Below are 19,585 nucleotides of genomic sequence, written 5' to 3'. Positions count from 1 at the left end.
AAAGAACTGATATAATGCATATCACCTTGGATGGTTGTAAAGACCATATGGAAGTATTTTTCTGCTTTCTGAGGGAAGCTTCTGGGACATCTAGTATCAAATATATATTGATTTATAACTATTAAATCAAAATCAAGTAAAATTCAAGTTAGTAATAAAAACCTGAGCTCACAGAGTCTAAAAACAAAGCCAAAGCCAAAATCTAAATTTCTCCTTATAGGAGAAACTCTGTCCTGTTTTATCTATGGTGCTTCATTACAAGAAACAAAAATGTTATTATGAGCAATGCTACTAGAAATTTTTATGAGCCTGGTAATCTTGTGAGAAATATCTCTAAGGCTGCTTAAATTCTAGAACTCCAATTAATTTGAAGTTTATGGAGAAACTGATTACAAAAGGATTTTTTCTTTTTTATAGATTTATTTCTTTATTTGAGAGACAGAGCAAGTGAGAGTGAGCAAGAGTGCAAGTGAGGGGGAGGGGCAGAGGCAAAGAATCTCAAGCTGACTTCTCCCTGAACTAAGCACAGATGTAGGGTTTGATCGCAGGACTCCAAGATCATGACCTGAGCCAAAATCAGAGTAGGATGCCAAACCGACTGAGTCACCCAGGTGCCCCATGAAAGTATTTTCTGGTAAAATTTTGAGACTGGACCTATTAGCCAGGACAATAAAGGACTAGGATAAAAGACTAACAGAAAGGTCATCAACGTTCCTGAAGTTACCTTCACTAATGGTTTCTATTTTTTCTGATCCAATAAACAGGGTAAGGGACATCAAGGATACAAATGACTGAGCTGCTGCTCCTCAGTGTCTCCTGTTTTTCATGGAGGGGCCTCAGATCTTACGTACTTACGGTAAGTCTGCATGGACTGAATAAGCCACAAAGTCAGGAAAAAAACAAGACAAAACAAAACACCCAAACTATGTATTGTTGTCTTTTGTACTTTCTGCTGGAGAAGAGACTAAAGTAAGCTATTGCTTGCTGACATCATGGTAATATAACACCATGTTCTATTTCTTTGTCACTAGGCTTTTGGTATACCTGCCCATGACCTAGCACAGAACATTATTCTTATGAATTTCATTTCAGGAAATTGAAGCCCTGAAAAAATAAATCTCAAAACACTATTGTCAGGCTTTTCATTAGGACACAACTCTGGAGCCAGACAGACTGAACTTAGATCCTGGCTCTGTCAAGCTATAGGATGTTTGTCAAATTTTTAAACCTCTCTTTGTCTCAGTTTACTCAGCTTTGAAATCAAAATAAAATGACTTCTGATTCTAAATATAATCAGATCCTCTCAAACAATCCCATAATAATGGAAAAATGTATATAACATCTGTTTGGGGCATTGGACAACCAACAGCAGAATGCTGTGGTCTATGGGTAATGGAAAGACACATGAAATATTTCATCCCAGCTCTCTGCTTGAAGACACTTTCCCAACTAGTATTTTTAAGTGGAAAACAAACAGACATCAATAGTCTCATTGTGCAAAATAAAGAGATGGGTTTTGGGAATGCTAAGGTGAGTGAGATTTGTAGGACACAAGTTCAAAGTAGATGGAGCTGGGTACATAAACTCACTGAGGGATCCCCTAGAATATTTGGCTGAATACTCAACTATGTCAGGTCAGAACAAGATCCCATGAGATCTGGAAAAAAGCAGCTAATAGGGGACTGTGAGGTGAATATAGGTTCTAGATATTGTTCTGGGAAACATTGAGATTGGAATTAGTGCAGACTTCACTGAAAACCCTGGACATTTCACTGCTATCCCAGAAAAGCCTACCATTTGACTAGGGTTCATCTAGTCTTAGAGTCAGGGATACTTTAGATGCTCTAACAAGCTAAAAACCAAGTTTCCATACGGATAAAATGGATCCATCCATATATTAACTATATGACACAATAAGTCTCAGTACTCTCTTAAGTAAGATAAATTCGCTTTCAAAACTGTATCATTGAAAATGTTTGGCACAAATTAACAAGAATGTCATCTATAATGAGAATAAACAATCAATAGACATAGACACAGAGATGTCACAGATGTTGAAATTAGTACACAAGGACTTTAAAACTGCTACTACAATATCTAAGAATGTTTAAAAATGTGGGTATAATAGAGAATCTCAGAGAAATCAATACTATAAAGCAAATGATGTTATCCAAAGAAAAAAATACATTACTCGAAAATTTTCCTGAATATACTTTCATTGGTACATGAGATACCAGAGGATCAAGGATCAGGAAACTTGCCAACAGGTTAATAGAAAGCATTCAACCTGAAGCATGGACAAAAAATAACATAACACAACACACAACACAAAATACAATACAATACAATACAATACAATACAATACAATAAAAAGGAGACTCAGAGACCTGTGGGACATTATCAGGTGGCCTTACATATATGAATTTTGAGTCCCATAAAGGGAGGAGACAGGGACCAAAGGGAAGACAAATATTTGAAAAATAATGATCATAGTTCTCTGAATTTGTTGAGAATCATGAACCCAAAGATCCCAGACGTTTGACAAGTCCCAAGTAGATTACACATCATGAAAACCACACCCAGGTACATAGCAGTCAAACTGCTAAAAATCAAAGATAAAGGGGACATTTTCAGAAGCTAGAGAAAAAGACACATTTCATATAAGAGAAGAACACTAAGAATGAACTCTCTCATCAGAAATAATGTAAGCCAGAAGACAGTGGAACTACAGTGTTCAAGTTATGAAAGAAAAGGGCCAGTGTAGAATAAAGAAAGATGGAGCTCAGTGAAAGCGAAGAGAAAATCTACAAGGAGACCCATGCCATTGTTACAATGTCAGTTAACTTTTGACAAAGGCATTATGGCAATTAATTCCAATAGGGGAAGGTAAAGTCGTGCTTTTTATCCCCCTAAATTAAATGGTGCTAGAGCTGAATCTCTATGTGGGGAAAAAAAACAAAAACAAAACTTTAACACCCACTTGATACTATATTGAGAAAAGGAAAAGTTAAGATGGCTCATAAGCCAAAATATAAAAGTCACATCTATAAGGTTTCTAAAAGAAAACATAGGAGACTTTCTTCATTATCATGGTGTAGAAAAAAATTGTCTTATCTAGCACACTGAAAACATTCAAGCTGAAAGAAAAAAAAAATGACAATTTGGACCTCATCAAAATTTAAAGCTTCTGCTCAGTAAGATACTCTGTTAAATAATGAAAAGCAAAAAATAAAATAAATAAATATATAAATAAAAATAAAATAATGAAAAGCAAAGCCACAAGCAGGAAAAAAATATATATATCCTGTGTGTGTGTGTGTGTGTGTATATATACCTATTTCTGACAATGGATTTGTAACCACAATATACAAAGAGCCCTTACTAGTCAATAATAAGAATACAAACAGTTTCAGTTGCAAATAGGCAAAGGACTTTAAGAACAGATGATTTGCAGTAGAAGACAAACGGTCAGTAAGTGAACAAAAATATGGTCAACATCACTATTCATCAGGGACATTCAAATTCAAAGCAAAACAAGATATCACTATATACCCATAAGCATGGACATATTTAAAAAGGGTGAGGACACCAAATGTTGGCGAGAATGGGGAATGATTGGAATTCCCATACATTGTTGGTGGGAATATTAAATGATACAAGCACTTTGGGAAGAAGCCTGGTTGTCTCCTATAAAATGAAACAAGCACCCTACCTATGGCCTAATACTTCTAATCCAGAATAGCTCGAAACTGAAAAGAATACAAATGTCCATCAATAGAAAAAAGAGTTAAATGGATGGTGGAGTACACACACAATGGCTTGTTATGTTATGTTTATATTATTATGTTATGTGACATTTATGTTACAAAAATGCATGAATCTGAGTCAAAGAAGCCAGGCACAAAAGAACACACACTTTGGGATTTCACTTATATGTAGTTCTAGAACAGGGTAAACTATAGGGTGGTGATAGAAATCAGGAGAGTGGTGGTCTCTGGCCGTGGTTCAGGAAAGGGAGCTTTGCTACAAAGGGCATGAGGAAATGTCGTGAGAGTAAGGACAGTTCTGTATCTTATATGCATTTATCCAAACTCATTTTTCTATATGTACATTATATTTCAATTTCTTTAAAAAATTTTTTTTATTGATTTATTCACAAGAGACACACAGAGAGAGACAGAGACATAGGCAGAGGGAGAAGCAGGCTCCCTGCAGGGAGCCCAATGTAGGACTCGATTCTGGGACCCCAGATCACGACCTGATGCTCAACCACTGAGCCACCCAGGTGCCCATCATTATACTTCAATTAAAAAAAATGAGGTAACCTTAGCAACTACTTTGTGTTGTACAAGTTAAATAAGCTAAATATATATATAATGCTTACAACAGTGTGATATATTAGGAGTAATTTAGAAGCATTAGGAATTACTATTCTAATTAGTGTTATTATGTCTAACGCCCTATTCATTTAATGTACGACAAGGGGCTCTCACAGGTATTCCAACCAAGGAATATATTTCAGAATGTTAGAAATAATACCTCCCGTTGTATAGAGTAGGACTTTTCTGGTATTAGCTCTGCTGTGAAAAAGGCATCACAGCTGTTTCTCCTCATGAAACCTCTTGACACTGTGCAAATCTCCCATCTGCCAGCTGACTTCTAGATGGTTCAAGGTTTTCCTTTCCATTCAATTATCTGGAATTTTAAATACAAGTAATGAATCCCTTGATCAAATGCTATAGGATCAGACTGCTTTGATTGGGCCCTCCCCTCCAGAGATCCTAGGCTTCCACACAATGGAACATCTAAAGCACATTTGAACAGAACATGAGGTCGTTTAGAAGATGGGTTTTGTGGTAATCACCTCAAAACCCATAGCCTCAAGCATTCATCCAATGGAATCCAACAAGAAAGACCTTCCACCTGAACTCTCTAGGCCTGTGCTTCATGGACACAGGGCAGCCGCGCTAACATTTCAGCAAGATGCTGGGCTGTGAATACCAGACAATTACCTTCTTCAAGTGACAAAGAGAAACCAAATGTTACAGTGATGATGATACTAAACACCAGGGCTAATTTTTTTTTAATTTTTATTTTCTTAATTTTTATTTCTTTATTTTTTTTTAAGGAAACGTGTTTTTCAGGCCTCTGACTTGGCAAGAAAACAAACACGGGACACCTGCTGATGAGGCAATTGTGAAGAGTTGAAGAGGACTATTTCCCACCTGCCGTTGACAGTGTGAGCCAGCTGAAAATCATTTCTTGGGGGTCCTGTCTGTTTCTACAAAGGTTTCCAAGTTAAAAACATCCTATCCCCCTGGATGGTACAGGTTCCACTGCTGGTGAATGCTTATGAAGCAGGCAGGCGCTCAGCGGAAAGATCAGAGGAGACGAAGGGACCGAAAATATTTATTAAAGTAGCAAAAAATGGAACCATACTGTAAGCTCTAATCTGCTTTGGTAGAATTCTTTTGCTTTCTTTAAAAACCAGATGTAATAAATGTCCCCCAGTTGGCTGGTAGTAGCCTCATTACCCCATTTCCACATAATTGCCGGGTTTGATCAAGCAAAACTGAACAGCAGCTGGCCCAGATATCAGTTGGAGCTTCCGTTTTAGGTAAAGAAGTTTTCAGAGCACACGTTCTCCCCATTACACCCCACCTTTATTTCCTGTGACACGGACCCTCCAGACCAGACACGAATCCATAAAAGTAATTTTAATATTCTATACGTGCATTTTTATATTTACAACAAAACAAACAAAAAATCTTAGTTTTGTGTAAATTTGGTAAGTTTCTTTTCACACATAATATCATTTCAGGCACTCATTTACCAGACCCTTCTTATCATTCAACTAGAGTAGCTCTAGAAATGCATTTTCTCTGAAAATGCTACACAAAATTGGCTTGGGTGAGGTATCCCTGTAAACCTACAGACTGATTTCAGCAAAAGTCAACCTACAGGCCCCCAAACACCCACAAATCCAATCAAACCACACACCAAACTCTATTTAGAAACCTCAGCTTTTCACCTTTTTAGAAGGCCAGTATGCCCACCACTAAATTGTGCAAGATCTATTTAGGCAAGACAACAAAGAGCAGAACTAAACAGACACATGCACAAATCCCTCATCAACAAATACCCTATAACGTGAACACCTAACATTTAGCTTTTGATAATCAAGGCATCCATTCCAAAAACGTCCATCTGGAATCAACATATTGGCAACTATTAGGACACAGCTACTAATAAAACAATTAGATAAGAAACCAGGCGGCCCCAACCCATGAAGCTCCCCTCTTAGAAAGCTCTTGGGTAACCTTGCAAACAGACCACAGTAGTGACCACCAGCCCCCCCACCCCATCCTGCTTTTCCCTTCCCACATCTCAATCTGGGATTGGGATTAAGTTTTAAATTTTAAATTCAAAGAGTTTTAAAACTCCTAAGTTTTAAATTCAGCAAAGGCATCCCATCCTTGTACCCTAAAAAAGGAAGGCACCCCTCTGCTCTCCCTCACACCATGTGGCCCTTGGGTACCTGTAGAGAATAAATCTTTTTTTCACAGTTTCTGGGTGCATGTTGAAGCGCATCTTGCAATCCTAATAAGAACCACAAGAGGGATCCCTGGGTGGCTCAGCAGTTGAGTGTCTGCCTTCAGCTCAGGGTGTGACCCTGGGGTCTTGGGATCGAGTCCCATGTCGGGCTCCCTGAGTGGAGCCTGCTTCTCCCTCTGCCTGTGTCTCTGCCTCTGTCTGTGTCATAAATAAATAAATAAATAAATAAATAAATAAATAAATAAATAAATAAATAAATAAATTCTTAAAAAAAAAAATAAGAATCACAAGAGCTGATTCCCCTAAGACACGGGCTCGAGGAGTGGACTGTCTGCAGAGGCTAGCCATTAGTAAGTAGGTAGAGGCCCAGGTGCGTGCCCAGGAGGAAGCCGACACCCAACGAAATTCATTCCCACTTTTTTCAAAAATCAAATCAAAGGACATGCTTCTTAAACTACAACTTAGTTTTATACAAAAATCCAAAACAAAACGAAACAAAACTGCTTTGAGCATGCAAATATGTCTTCAGTGTCCCACTAATTGTGATAAAGTTTTTGCCAAATCTAAGTGAAGTAGCTTGCAAATGTATCGCACAAATGCTATACATGTCTACACACATCTTAATAGCACAGATCAGAAACACCAGCAGGACCACAATTTCTCTTAAAATGTATTTCAATTAATCTCTAGAGGTACAGTGTGTTGGGGAGGGGGTGCCTCATTGCATTTGCACCTTCTTTTTATTTATTTGTTATTAGTTATAAAAACAGAGTAACCACATTTTGACAATTGGGGATGAGGAGAAAAAAGCCAAAATATATTTGTAATTACTCAGTCTAATACAATCGGTGTTTTCTCTCTCTCTTTTTTCTTTTCTTTTTTTTTTTAAAGAAAAGGAACGCTCTTCCTGCTGGGAAAATATGGAACTCATTTCACACTTGTTAGCACACACTCACGTGGCACCATGTAGCTAATCTTTTAATATGTCACTCCCTTGGTTGGGGATGAAGACAAGCTAGCAGTCTGACCAGCACCTTCGTTTTTAGTATTGTCCCCACCTGCTGGCACTTTGGGATGTTTTTCCCCAAAGTCTCTGAAGGCAGAAAGCACCTCTTGGCCTTCTCACAACTATCAAATTGCTGTAGACCGTTTCTCCTTGATTCCAGGCAGCACCCCCTTTGCAGGTTCATTTTGCTTTCTCTCCTTTCTTAGCGTCACAACTCCTTATAAGAAAAGTTTTTCTTGTACTTATTGAATAATCTTGACTGACTCACTGGTCCAAATAATGTTTTAGGCATCAGAAAGGACCACTAATATTTCAATGCAACTTACTAATCATTGAGCCTTTTTTTTTAAAGGATTGTGTTTATTTATTCATGAGAGACACAGAGAGAGGCAGAGACACAGGCAGAGAGAGAAGCAGGCTCCACGCGGGGAGCCCGATGTGGGACTCCATCCCATATCCTGGGATCATGCCCTGAGCCAAAGGCAGATGCTCAATACTGAGCCACCCGGGCATCCCTTGTTTAGCCTCTTTAGAGCTGAATATTCCCTATCGCCTCCCTGTGACTTGGTTTCCTCGTGTACAAAGGCAGCGATCAACTGGATCTACCTGAAAAACTACAAGCTTTCAATCAGTACCTAGTGCCTTGCAAATCAGCGCCTCACCCTTTGCAAGTCAGGACCTAGCTCTTCGCAAATCAGTACCTCGCCCCTTGCAATCAGCAGCTCGCCCCTTGCAAATCAGCACCTAGCCCCTTGGAAATCAGCACCTAGCTCCTCGCAAATCAGTACCTCGCCCTTTGTAAATCAGCACCTAGCCCCTTGCAATCAGCACCTAGTCCCTTGCAAATTAGTACCTTGCCCCTTGCAATCAGCACCTAGCCCCTTGCAGATCAGTGCCTCTCTCCTTGCAAATCAGCACCTAGCCCCTTGCAAATCAGTACCTCACCCCTTGCAATCAGCACCTAGCCCCTTACAAATCAGCACCTCACCCCTTGCATTTAGCACCTAGCCACTTTTTCTCCTGGCTAAAAGTGACCTTGCTACTTAGAGCCCCCTCCCTCAGACGCCTCATCCCACAGCAAGCTGACTTCTATCCCCACTCACTCCATTGCACCTTCTCTTGCCAGTGTGACCCACCCACCCTGCTTGCTAAATCCATTAAGCACGATTCAATCATTATTTAATGTGAGCTCTTGGAAACATTCTGTACTGTGCGCTATTCTTCCTGGAACGCTTCCTCTCTGGCTTCCACGGTGCCCTCACCCCCAGGCCCTCCTCTGACCTTTCTAGCACTCTCTTCTTCAGGTCTTATAAGTCTTTGCCCCCCAAGATGTCCCGTCCTTACTGTTATCTCCTACTTCCAGCATCATCCTCTTTTTACCTGGGTTACAAATTTGCAGCCTTATTCCCTGTGATCCCTCCCAACATTGCCGATAGGGCCATCTTCTAAAATAAAAATAGGACTAAGTGTTTAATTAAGATCCCTTGAAGTTTTATGTTGCCCTCGGGATAAAGTTGAAAATTGTTTAACAGTTTGCAAAGTCCTGCTTACTTTCTGGCTTTAATTCACCATTCCTTCTAGGATCCTGTCTTCCCAGCACATGTGAAAGGGCGTTCTTGTGAGCGAGTTAGGCCTGTAACCCCCAGCAGCTGCACCCACTGACACCTGCCCCAGAATACACCTGCCCTCCTCACTGTGTCCCCATTCATTTGCTTATCGCTTCATTATTTAGTCTGGGGCGAGCTGTTACTTTCAGGACAGGGTCTGGGACTTGTTTACCATTACAGCCTAAGCACGGTGCCCGGCCCAGAGGGGCACATTTCATAACTGCATCCAGGTGAGCTAACCACAGAATGATCTTTGAGGTTATTTTAAATAATGACATTCGGTAATGCTGAGCAATAGGATCAGTATTATGGTCATGATTTTCTTGAAGATCTTCCATCCAAATGAGCGGTGCTCTGTGAGGGTTGCTGGGCGTGGTGAAGTGGGTAAAGTAAAACTATTTCTTACCCTCTTTGACGTATCCAATCTCAGATTTTTCTCTCCCGCTCCAACAGCAGGCTGGGACTTCTCCCACTGGGCTCCTGGATTTACACAAAGTCCCTCTGGTGTTTTTTTTTGGTGGGGGGAAAGATGGTAGAAAATGCTTATTTTGTCATATCGATGACATCATTCCCAGGGTTTCTAGTGCACTCTTGATGGCTATTTCTGGGGCGTCCAATTTCACAACATTACAGATGATGCTGCCAAGTGCATTGTTGCTCATGGGGTTTTTGTTTGTTTCTGCATAAGTATGAGCATTTCTTTAGGATATATTACTAGGAGTTGAATTGCTGGACTATTGGGATATACCTCTTCCGCTTTACTAGAAATGGCTAAATTGCTGTCAAAATTGCTGTTAAAAATATACATTCCCAGGGCACCTGGGTGGCTCAGTCAGTTAAGCATCTGATTCTTGGTTTTGGCTCAGGTTATAATCTCTGGATAGTGGGATCAAGCCCTGGGTCAGGCTCTGTGCTCAGTGGGGAGTCCACTCGAGATTCTCTCTCTCTCTCTGTCCCTCCACTTGTGCTTGCTCTCTCCTTAATAAGTAAATAAGTAAGTAAGTAAATAAATAAATGTGTGTGTTCCCATCAGTAGTATTTCAGTATATGAGTGACCCTGCTGCTCTACATCAGGTACTTTTAGCCCTTTTCATTGTTACCAGTCAGAAGTCACATCCCATGTTGGTTTTAAGTTGCATTTCCCTGAGGTTGCATTTAGTTTTTCCCTCCTCTGACTTCCCTATTCATTTCTACATGTTCTGTTGTATTGTCCCCTTCTTCTTGTTAATTTGAAAAAACTATTTTTTTGGGGGGGGAGTCTGGATAATATTTGTTTTATTTTTGATTGTGTACCAAGCAAATAGCTTCTAGTCCTTGGTGACTTGTCTTTTCATTTTGTTCATAGTGGCTTTTGATTGCAGAAGTTTTTGCTTTAATGTAGTCAATGTGCTACTCCTTTCCTTTGTTGCCTATGATTTTCCTGTCGTTTCAAACTCTGAATCAATAATCTTTATGTTCTTTAAAAATTTTTAAATATTGCTTTTCACAAATTATTAATCCATTTAGCATATGGTTGGGGTAATATATAATGATGATTGTTGTTAATGTTTGGATAACCTTTTCTTTTAGCACCATTATTTGTAGTTCTTTGAAATACTTAAACACATCATTTCTATATATGTGTGTGTCTTATTAATTACTTGTTAGTTTTTATTAATTGTTTATCTCTGTACTCATACCACCCTTCTAAAATCACTATTTCTTTATAATAAATTTTGATTGCTGGTAGGCATAGTCTATCTCACTATTCTTCAAATCTGTGTGGTCTATGCTTGGGTCTTTGCTGTTCTGTGAATATTTAGAATCAGCTTGCTAAGGGATGCTTGGGTGCCTCAGTGTTTGAGTGTCTGCCTTCGCTCAGGTCATGATCCTGGGGTCCTGGGATTAAGTCCCACATCAGGCTCTCCATGAGGAGCCTGCTTCTCCCTCTGCCTGTGTCTCTGCCTCTCTCTATGTGTCTCTCATGAATAAATAAAGTCTTTAAAAATCAACTTGCTAAATTCCATGAAAAAACCCAGTGCAAATTTGATTAGAATTCAATCTGAATTGAATATACATATTAATTAGGGGAAAAGTAATGATAATGAATCTTCCTGTATAGGAACCTAGTAAGGCCTTCAGATTATAAATATCTTTTATATTGTCTTTCAATAAGGTTAAAACATTTCTTTGTACATGTCTTAGAGATCTTTTGTTAATTCCATTCTTTATATAGTGAATGAACAGGTAAATGATACATGTTGCTATTTGTTACAAATATTATGTCTTTTAGAAATTACATTTTCCAAGTCTTTGTTAGTGTATAGGTATTTTAAAATTGATTTTATATCCAGAATCTTTGATGAACTCTCATTGATTCTAATAATTTGTCAGATTTCTTGATTTTTCTAATAAGACACATCTTTCTTTTTGATCGCAATTCTTTTATTTCCTTTTTGTTTTTCTTATCAGCTCTTTAAAAAAATTAGAATTCAACTGTACATCTATCTGGTCTTTATCATTTTTAGTGGGGAAATGGGTCAGTTCCACAAATGTAGCTCCAGGATGAGCCCAGAGCTTATAATATTTTGGGGGGAGTTCCTTTTCTGATTATCTTCTCATCATGACTACCTCTGACAATGTAACTCTCTATAGCCCCCTGTCCTGGTCCTCTGAACAAAAAAGTGGGGGTTTTAGCTTCATAGCAGCCGTTGTGCAATTTCTCTGGCTGTGTGTTGAGGTAAAGCTGCAGAAAAGAGAGGAAGGAAAATAATGATTTCCTTCTGTACACTCGCTGGACAATAGGGAATCCTTATCTTGTCTCTCAGATTTTTCTCTCAGGTATTTAGGTATTTGTGTGGTACTGGCTGCTGCATGTAGCTTCATGACTAAGACTTGCCTGAAGCAAAGATTGGATAAGAAAAATGTAGGGTCACCCCAGGGATTTCTCCCAGAGCCTCTGTCTTGCAGTGACCCCTACAACCTACTTCATAGTCCTCAGGCCAGAAAAATAATTTCAGAATTTTTCGTATCCCCCTCTCTGTTCCATAATTCTGGGTGCTCTAGGGTCTATGCCTAGAGGCATAGGAAGGGGAAAAGAAATCCAGGAAAATATCTGCCATATTGGTATTCTTGGTATTTTGATTTTTTCCCTAATCTCCTTATTTTTCTTTCAGATTTCCTGCTTTTCAGATTTTCTGATTCTCAGAGTTCTCAGATAGCTGTCTTGTGCATCCTATTCAAGGTTTTTTGTTGTAATCAGTGTGTGTGGGGGCGGGGGGAGGGTAGAGGGTAGACACAAGGATGCTGTCTTGTGCATCCTATTCAAGGTTTTTTGTTGTAATCAGTGTGTGTGTGGGTGGGGGGAGGGTAGAGATTGTTTATTCCATCCTAGGTGGAAGTAGACCTCCACACTGCAATATTTCATCCGGATGGAAAATGGACAGCACAACTTCAATGACTAAGTTGCCCTGATCTCAGTCCAACTCCAGACTGTTTATCTTTTTTTTAAATTTAATTATTACTTCCCATCTATTCTCTCTTCTATTATGGATCTTCTGTTACTCTTTCATCAGCCCTTCCCATATCTTATAATTTCCTTCATAATTTTCCTACCTTTGTGGCTTTTTTATATATTGGGACATTTTTTTCCACTTTCTTTCCTAGAATACAAATTTAGTTTCTATCAGCAAATATCCTCTTGCTTAATTATCTATCTACATGTAAAGTAAGAAATTTATTTTAATTTAGAAAATCTTTCTTTTTTTGTGAGGCACCTGGGTGGCTCAGTGGGTTAAGGGTCCTGGGATCGAGTCCCTCATCAGGCTCCCTGCTCAGCAGGGAGTCTATTCCTACTCTCCCTGCTTGTGCTATCTCTGTCAAATAAATAAATAAATAAAATCCTTTAAAAAAAGAAAAGCTCTCATATATCTTTTCTATCAATTCTTCAGTGGGATTCACCTTTTCTAGATGTTTAGCTTGGTTATAACAAAATAGTTATAACAAAATACTACAGACAGAGTATAAACAGTTATAAACAACAGAAACTTATCTCTCACAGTTCTGGGGGCTGGAAGTCTGTGATCCAGGTGCCAGCGTGGTTGTATTCTGGTGAGGTCCTCTTCCAAGGTTCTTGGCCAGAGCCTTCTGACTGTGTCCTAACATTGTGGAAGGAGGCAAGGGGTCTCTGTAGTGTCTCTTTTATAGGAACACTAATCCCATTCATGACCTAAGCACTTCCCAAAGGGCCAACCCCTAATGTCATCATAACCTTTGGGAGTTAGTATTCAACCTTTGAATTTGGGGGATATTCAAACAATAGCAGTCTTCCTCCATCAGATTATGTTTCCTTCAGTGAGTTTTAATTTTTATTTACCTGCCCATGGTTTTCTGAAAGCACCTTAGGCTGGTAGGCTCTCTAGAGCCAAGAAAATGACATCCGCGTTGAGGAGTAAATATGGTGGGAAGACAACCTTCAGCCTTTTCCACACACCTGATCCTGAGATCAATTCCACTACAATACAGGTGTCATTCAAGTCCACTGGGCTAAGGCTCCCAGAGCAATCCACAAGCAGCTGCAGGTAGATGTACAACTTCTATTTGTTGGGACTTACAGCCTTTCTGCCTCCTGAATAGCCCAAAGGAACCATATTCATATTCAGCTCCTTTCTCTCTCTCACCAATTTTCATGCCGGTTCACCCAGAAGTTATGGCTGACTAACCATAGCTGGTGACCTCTGAAGGCCCCTCACTGGTTCTACTATTCCAGCTTTTATGTTACATCACAGAGAATGTTGGGATGAAGAAAGTCAGGGGAGGGCACTGAGCACTCCTGAATGCCCCATACTTACATTCTCAATCTTCAATGCCCAGTTACAAACTACTAAATGACCCGTGAAGTTTGTGGACACTGACTTCAAGTTAATAATTTTGATTTGTTTCATTTGGCAGAAATTACCTCATTTCAATGACTTTCTTGATTTTGTCACAGTGTCCTATTAAGGAGTAATAAACTATCAGCTCTTTAACGTTTATTCTCCAATTCTCTGCCTACATTATGTAAAACATATAAATGGGAATGTGCTCGTTTTTATTTTCACATATGTCTTGCACTACTTTACTTCATAGAGTGCCTCAGGAAGATTTACAATGAGACAGATTTCTGAAAAATGATTTTCTAAATTTCCAGACTCATTCTTGTAAATCTGACAGTTTTCTATTCTAAGCAAGCAGGGTATAGAACAATTGGTTGTTTTTCTCTCTGGTAGGCTATGAAAGCAAAACTTTTACTTTATGGAAGAGAGACAGAACCCAGGGAAGGACAAATAACTTGTTTGGTTGTTGAGTTATACACAGGTGGGGCTGGGCATGAGGAGGGGACTCTCATGTTCTTTCTACATAGCCACACTGGAGCAATGAAATGATTGAGAGATGGTCACAGTTGATGGTTTCAGATAAAGAGAGGAAGGGACAGAAAGACAGGTAAGAGACAATGTAAGGTACCTCTCATGTTAGCAGTTTAGCCAACTCAATCCTTAATTCTGGTGATGTATAATGTCAAAGAGTACGGTGCTTCTCATATGTGGTTATCTTTTAAAAAAAATTTTTTTAAGAGACAGAAGTTAATTGACTACAGTGCCAGGGAGTGGCGGTCAGGACAAGGGAGAAACTGCTCTATGTGGTCATCTTGTTTGGGCATCTTTCTAGCAAACAGAATCTTAAGCTGAAATCTTAGCTGAAAGCATGTCCAAACAGGCCATTTTATCATTTCAGATACAGTCTACTGGCCATACAGGAAATAAAAAGTTTTAGGGCACTTAGACAAAGGGAATGATCTCATAAATTAAAAATAAATAAAATTAATGAAGTTTATCATTAGCTTCCCAAATCTCTTCTTTAATATTTAAAATATTAAAACATATAATATTTAATTATCTAATGTGTTTTAGAAACTCCCCCACATTTGTATTTATGCTTCACAAGGTATTCTTATATTTATGATCTTGTTCGACTTTCCCGTCTCTTATCTTCCATCAATTCATTTCCACCCGCAGCCAGGATCACATATCTGAAAGGTTCACAGTGGTTGATTTTATTCTTCAACTCCTTTTGACAACAGAACAAGCTGTATTTTTGTTTTCCTAACACCCACTACCAAGACATTAAAGGAGAGTAAAAGTAAGAAGAAAGAATGAAGAACTCCTTACATTCTCTATACTAGCAAAAGATTTTCTGAGGAAAAGAGTTGCTACCAGGCATTACTTTGGTGCACTTACATGTTACTCTTCTCAGGATATTTGCTTAGAAATTTGATGCTTAATTGTGCAAGAAAGGATTTGTCTCTATTAATGGAATTTATACCCAATATGTTGGCTTTAAAAGCCAATAAATGGAGCAGTTATTTGGGGGAACACCTGGTGGATTGATTGTATTCTTCTCTGCTTACACTAACCCAGAGGAAAGATCACTGATGGCTGGAAATATCATTGCATTTGTATTTTTTTTTTTTTTTTTTTGCATTTGTACTTTTTTAAGTGCACGGTCCTTATAACCTCAAGCAACTATTCTTAAACTAGCTACAAGGGAAGCCAAGCCCTAAATGGACATCGAACATTGAATGATAACACCTTTTTATTAGATATATGAGTCCATTCGAAAGTCATAGATTTATGTTTTCTATTTATGTGTTTGTTCATAACAGCGTAAATCAAATGTTTATAAGAATGGCTGTTGTTCCTGATGAAGCTGTGTGCTCGCAATAATTGCATCATCTTATTTCACTGAGAGGTGCCATAACTACCTTTGCTTTATAGCCAATTTAATGCTTCACTGCAAATGTGCTTTTTCCGCCTGGAATTGCTACTAAAAAATACCAACCCCCAGTGTGTGGAGCTCATTAGGATCTTAGGAGAGTTGCACTAGTTGGGTGATTTATATTTTATGCTAGTCATAATTGAAGGGCTATATAGAATAGTTTTATTTTGAACTGGTTGGACAAATATTCATGTTCTTACACAAATATCCTTCATAATAATGGGTTGTTTATTGGTGTAAACTGGACATAACATTACTCATATTCCAGACTGGCTTCAAAAAAAGGTTTATTAGCTGGCATGTTTGAAGAATACTGAGGAGGCCAGTAGTTCTTTATCAAGGAGGTGTTCACAGCTATTGAAACCATTATTTTCAGATGGTTTCACACTAAGCTGGAAGTGCTTTCACCATGGCCTTTTCCCAGCTGGAGCTGGCTATGGTATTTATTCATTCCCTCAACAAATATTTAATGAGTGTATGCTATGTGCCAAACTCTGTTCTGGCTCGTGAGGATACAGCAGTGAACAAAACAGGCAAAATCCCTGCCTTTGTAGAGCCTATTTTTAGCAGGGAGACTGATTATAAACAAGGTAAATAACATGTTAGATACTGATCAAGTGCTAAGGAGGAAAATAAAGCTGGAAAAGCTTGGGAAAGGGATTGCAGCTTATGTAATGGGACCAGCAAGGCCTCCCTGACAAGGTGACTTTTGCACAAAGGTCTGACAAATTGGAAAATAAGCCATGCGGATAGTTTGGGGAGGATAGTTCCAGGCAGGAGGAGTAGCAAGTGAAAAAAAGCCTGAGGCAGGAGCATGATTTGGTATATTTGAGGACAGTGAAGATGAGGCCTGGGGTGCTGAAATCAGGCAAACAAGAGAACAAGAATAGAGGGTGAGCTAACGATAAGCACTGGGGGTACACACTAGGTAGGGCCTTGTAGACAATACTTCAGTCTCTTCAATTCAAAAGAAATACTATCTAGGGCAAATAAGGCATTCAATTTCTACTTTCAACAGATATTACTGATGCTGGAACATTTCCTGGGTGTCAGGAGCAAACATATATCTTCCCATTAGCACGGTAGGATACCTTGCTCTGCTTTTCTTAATGAAAATGAAGAATAATGTTTACTTGGTGTTGTGTCTAAATTTCCTAATAGAGATAAATTCTTGAGGAGTTCTTGGCTCTCTGCTATTTCTTTATGGCCACAGAAAGCCTCTCTCCCTCTGCTCTCTTGGAAACAGGATGCAAGAAGTTATTACTTTTTCCATATTGTGTTATTTCCATGTCAAATAACTGCTTGAAATTCAATAATTGTGGCTTTGACCAACATAACCTCAGTTCCGTATTTGAGATCATTCACAGAGTGAGTGCTCAAAAAATTATATGACATTGAAGGGAATTAACTTAATCCTGAGTGTAGATGACTTGATTCTCTTTGACCTTGAACAGCAAATAGATGGGGACTTTTCAAGCAGTTCCTATAATATATGAATGCTTAGGGAGGGTGTTTCTGAAATGGAAAACTGAAGGTAGAAACACATTCTAACTGCTCAAGTTCTCTCAAGTTAGGATGGCCAACTCCTCCCCTTCGCTCCTTCCCATTATCATTTATTACTATATTGCCTTGGGATGTCATTTTTCTACCCAAACACAAGCACCACAAATAAAGAAATCATGACTGTTTTATAATTGTTCTATCCCCATTGTTTAATGTCATGCCAGGCCCATTTTAGGCACTCAGAATATTTATTGAATGGATTAATTCATGAATTTAAATATAATGTATTATTCTGACTTCCTTCCAAAATTCCAAAATTTTCACCCTAGGAACCTAGTTCAGGATGCTCTGCTTCTTGAAAGATTGCCTGAGTCTGACAACAGTATAAGCCTGGGATGGGTAAGGAATTGGCAAGCGGTCATGCTTTCAATATGTGGACTTTGGGGGTAGTTTCTTGAGAAATCCCATGGAGGGAGCGGATTCAGACACCTGACTCAGACTAATCTGAGTGGCTTGTGAAAACAATAACAACAACAACACCCCAGAAATCAAGAGGAACAGTAACTTAGTAAGGACCTTGTGACTAGGAAGGTCATGTACATGTAATTTTTACAGGCTAAATTGCTCTTTCCCACTGTCATTCTCACCAGAGTTCTCATCTTGCCCATCCTTTCTTCACTGCTTAGTACAGATGCGGTGGAAATAGCATGGATTGGTGACAAGTGGAGCAGGATGGGAATTCCTGGTTCCCAACACAACCACAGTTTATTCACCTGTAACAATGAAATTAAGACTCCCTACCTCATAGGCTTGTGCAGATTACGTGAAATAAGATATGTCAAGGGCCAGGGTAGATTTTGGTATATAGATGCTCCTTGAAACTCTGCTTCCTTCTCCCTTCAAACCCTGCACATGGTGGCCGAGGGGTTATTGGCAGCCTTTGTTCCTTCCTTCCTACCATTCCCTGGGCCTTGTGTGCCTACGGGATGTTTAGAGTTGAAAGGCTCCGAGTTATACGTAGAAGTAGGTGGGACATGGGGGTGGGGAGGAAAAAAGAGAGATGGAAGGAAGGAGGAAGAAAAGTCAAGAACAGAGAAAGGTAAGTGATGGTTCAGGTTTGATAGGATAATTAAATAGCTTGCTGATGTGACTTCTAGCTTCCAATATTTTCTCTTTCTAGTTCAATCTTCACACCACAATTAGAGTTATTTTCTCCATTGGCTCTTGCCACTTCCTAACCACTCACCCCCATCCCAAATCCATGTTTATATCCTGGTCACAATCCATATGCTCTCTAACTTTACCAGATTGCCCACTATTCCCTAAAAGTACCACAAATTTTTCTGCCCTCATCAATTTGGGAATGTCCTTGCCTTGTTTAAATCCTGCCCAATCTTTTAGTCTTAGCTTAATATACAGACTTCTTCAGGTACAGATTCACTTGTTCCAAGCTTCCTCCTATAGAACTCGGTGTATACTGTGGTTGTTATATTTGGTTTTTTTGGACTTACATTAATAAAGAAAGCAGGTTATTTACCACCTTACTCTCTGAAGTTCTGAGTCTGTAAGAGAAAATAGAAATAATAAAGAATGAGAATAGTCACTTATTAGCTGGAAACTTATAATAATAACTCCAGGGATCCCTGGGTGGCGCAGCGGTTTGGCGCCTGCCTTTGGCCCAGGGCGCGATCCTGGAGACCCGGGATCGAATCCCACATCAGGCTCCTGGTGCGTGGAGCCTGCTTCTCCCTCTGCCTGTGTCTCTGCCTCTCTCTCTCTCTCTCTGTGACTATCATAAATAAATAAAAAAAAAAATTAAAAAAAAAAAACTCCAGTGCTTCTCTCCTTTATTTATTTATTTATTTATTTATTTATTTATTTATTTACTAATAAATAAATAAATGATAGTCACACACAGAGAGAGAGAGAGAGAGGCAGAGACACAGGCAGAGGGAGAAGCAGGCTCCATGCACCGGAGCCCGACGTGGGATTCGATCCTGGGTCTCCAGGATCACACCCTGGGCCAAAGGCAGGCACTAAATCGCTGCGCCACCCAGGGATCCCTGCTTCTCTCCTTATATCATAAATGATCTCTATCTCTCACCATGATATCTTTATATT

General features: G+C 39.2%; 2 long non-coding RNA genes across 8 annotated transcripts in view; one reads left to right on the top strand and one right to left on the bottom strand.

Annotated features, from left to right (window-relative positions):
• The window catches only part of LOC112660307 (uncharacterized), a 283,140-nt gene extending 277,465 nt beyond the window's left edge, over positions 1-5,675 (top strand). Inside the window, exons 5-6 of one of the 3 annotated variants that reach the window (XR_007406713.1) lie at positions 765-856; positions 5,130-5,675. This is a non-coding gene — a long non-coding RNA (uncharacterized LOC112660307). The remainder of the gene's footprint in view (positions 1-764; positions 857-5,129) is intronic. The other 2 variants (XR_007406712.1, XR_003136835.3) reach the window with 2 other exon arrangements.
• The window catches only part of LOC112660308 (uncharacterized), a 69,241-nt gene extending 50,205 nt beyond the window's left edge, over positions 1-19,036 (bottom strand). For 3 of the 5 annotated variants that reach the window (XR_003136837.3, XR_007406719.1, XR_003136836.3), the window contains exons 1-4: positions 13,524-13,889; positions 13,207-13,305; positions 9,576-9,670; positions 4,541-4,696 (exon numbers count right to left, since the gene is read on the bottom strand). This is a non-coding gene — a long non-coding RNA (uncharacterized LOC112660308). Of the gene's footprint in view, positions 1-4,540; positions 4,697-9,575; positions 9,671-13,206; positions 13,306-13,523; positions 13,890-18,975 lie in introns of those variants that run through there. The other 2 variants (XR_004813896.2, XR_004813895.2) reach the window with 2 other exon arrangements.
• Positions 19,037-19,585: the final 549 nt, after the last annotated feature.

Source organism: Canis lupus, chromosome 2 (assembly GCF_003254725.2).
Source record: "Canis lupus dingo isolate Sandy chromosome 2, ASM325472v2, whole genome shotgun sequence".
In the NCBI taxonomy this organism is placed as follows: Eukaryota; Metazoa; Chordata; class Mammalia; order Carnivora; family Canidae; genus Canis; species Canis lupus.
Note: the sequence above shows the minus strand (reverse complement) of the source record. Positions and strands in the feature narration are given on the sequence as shown.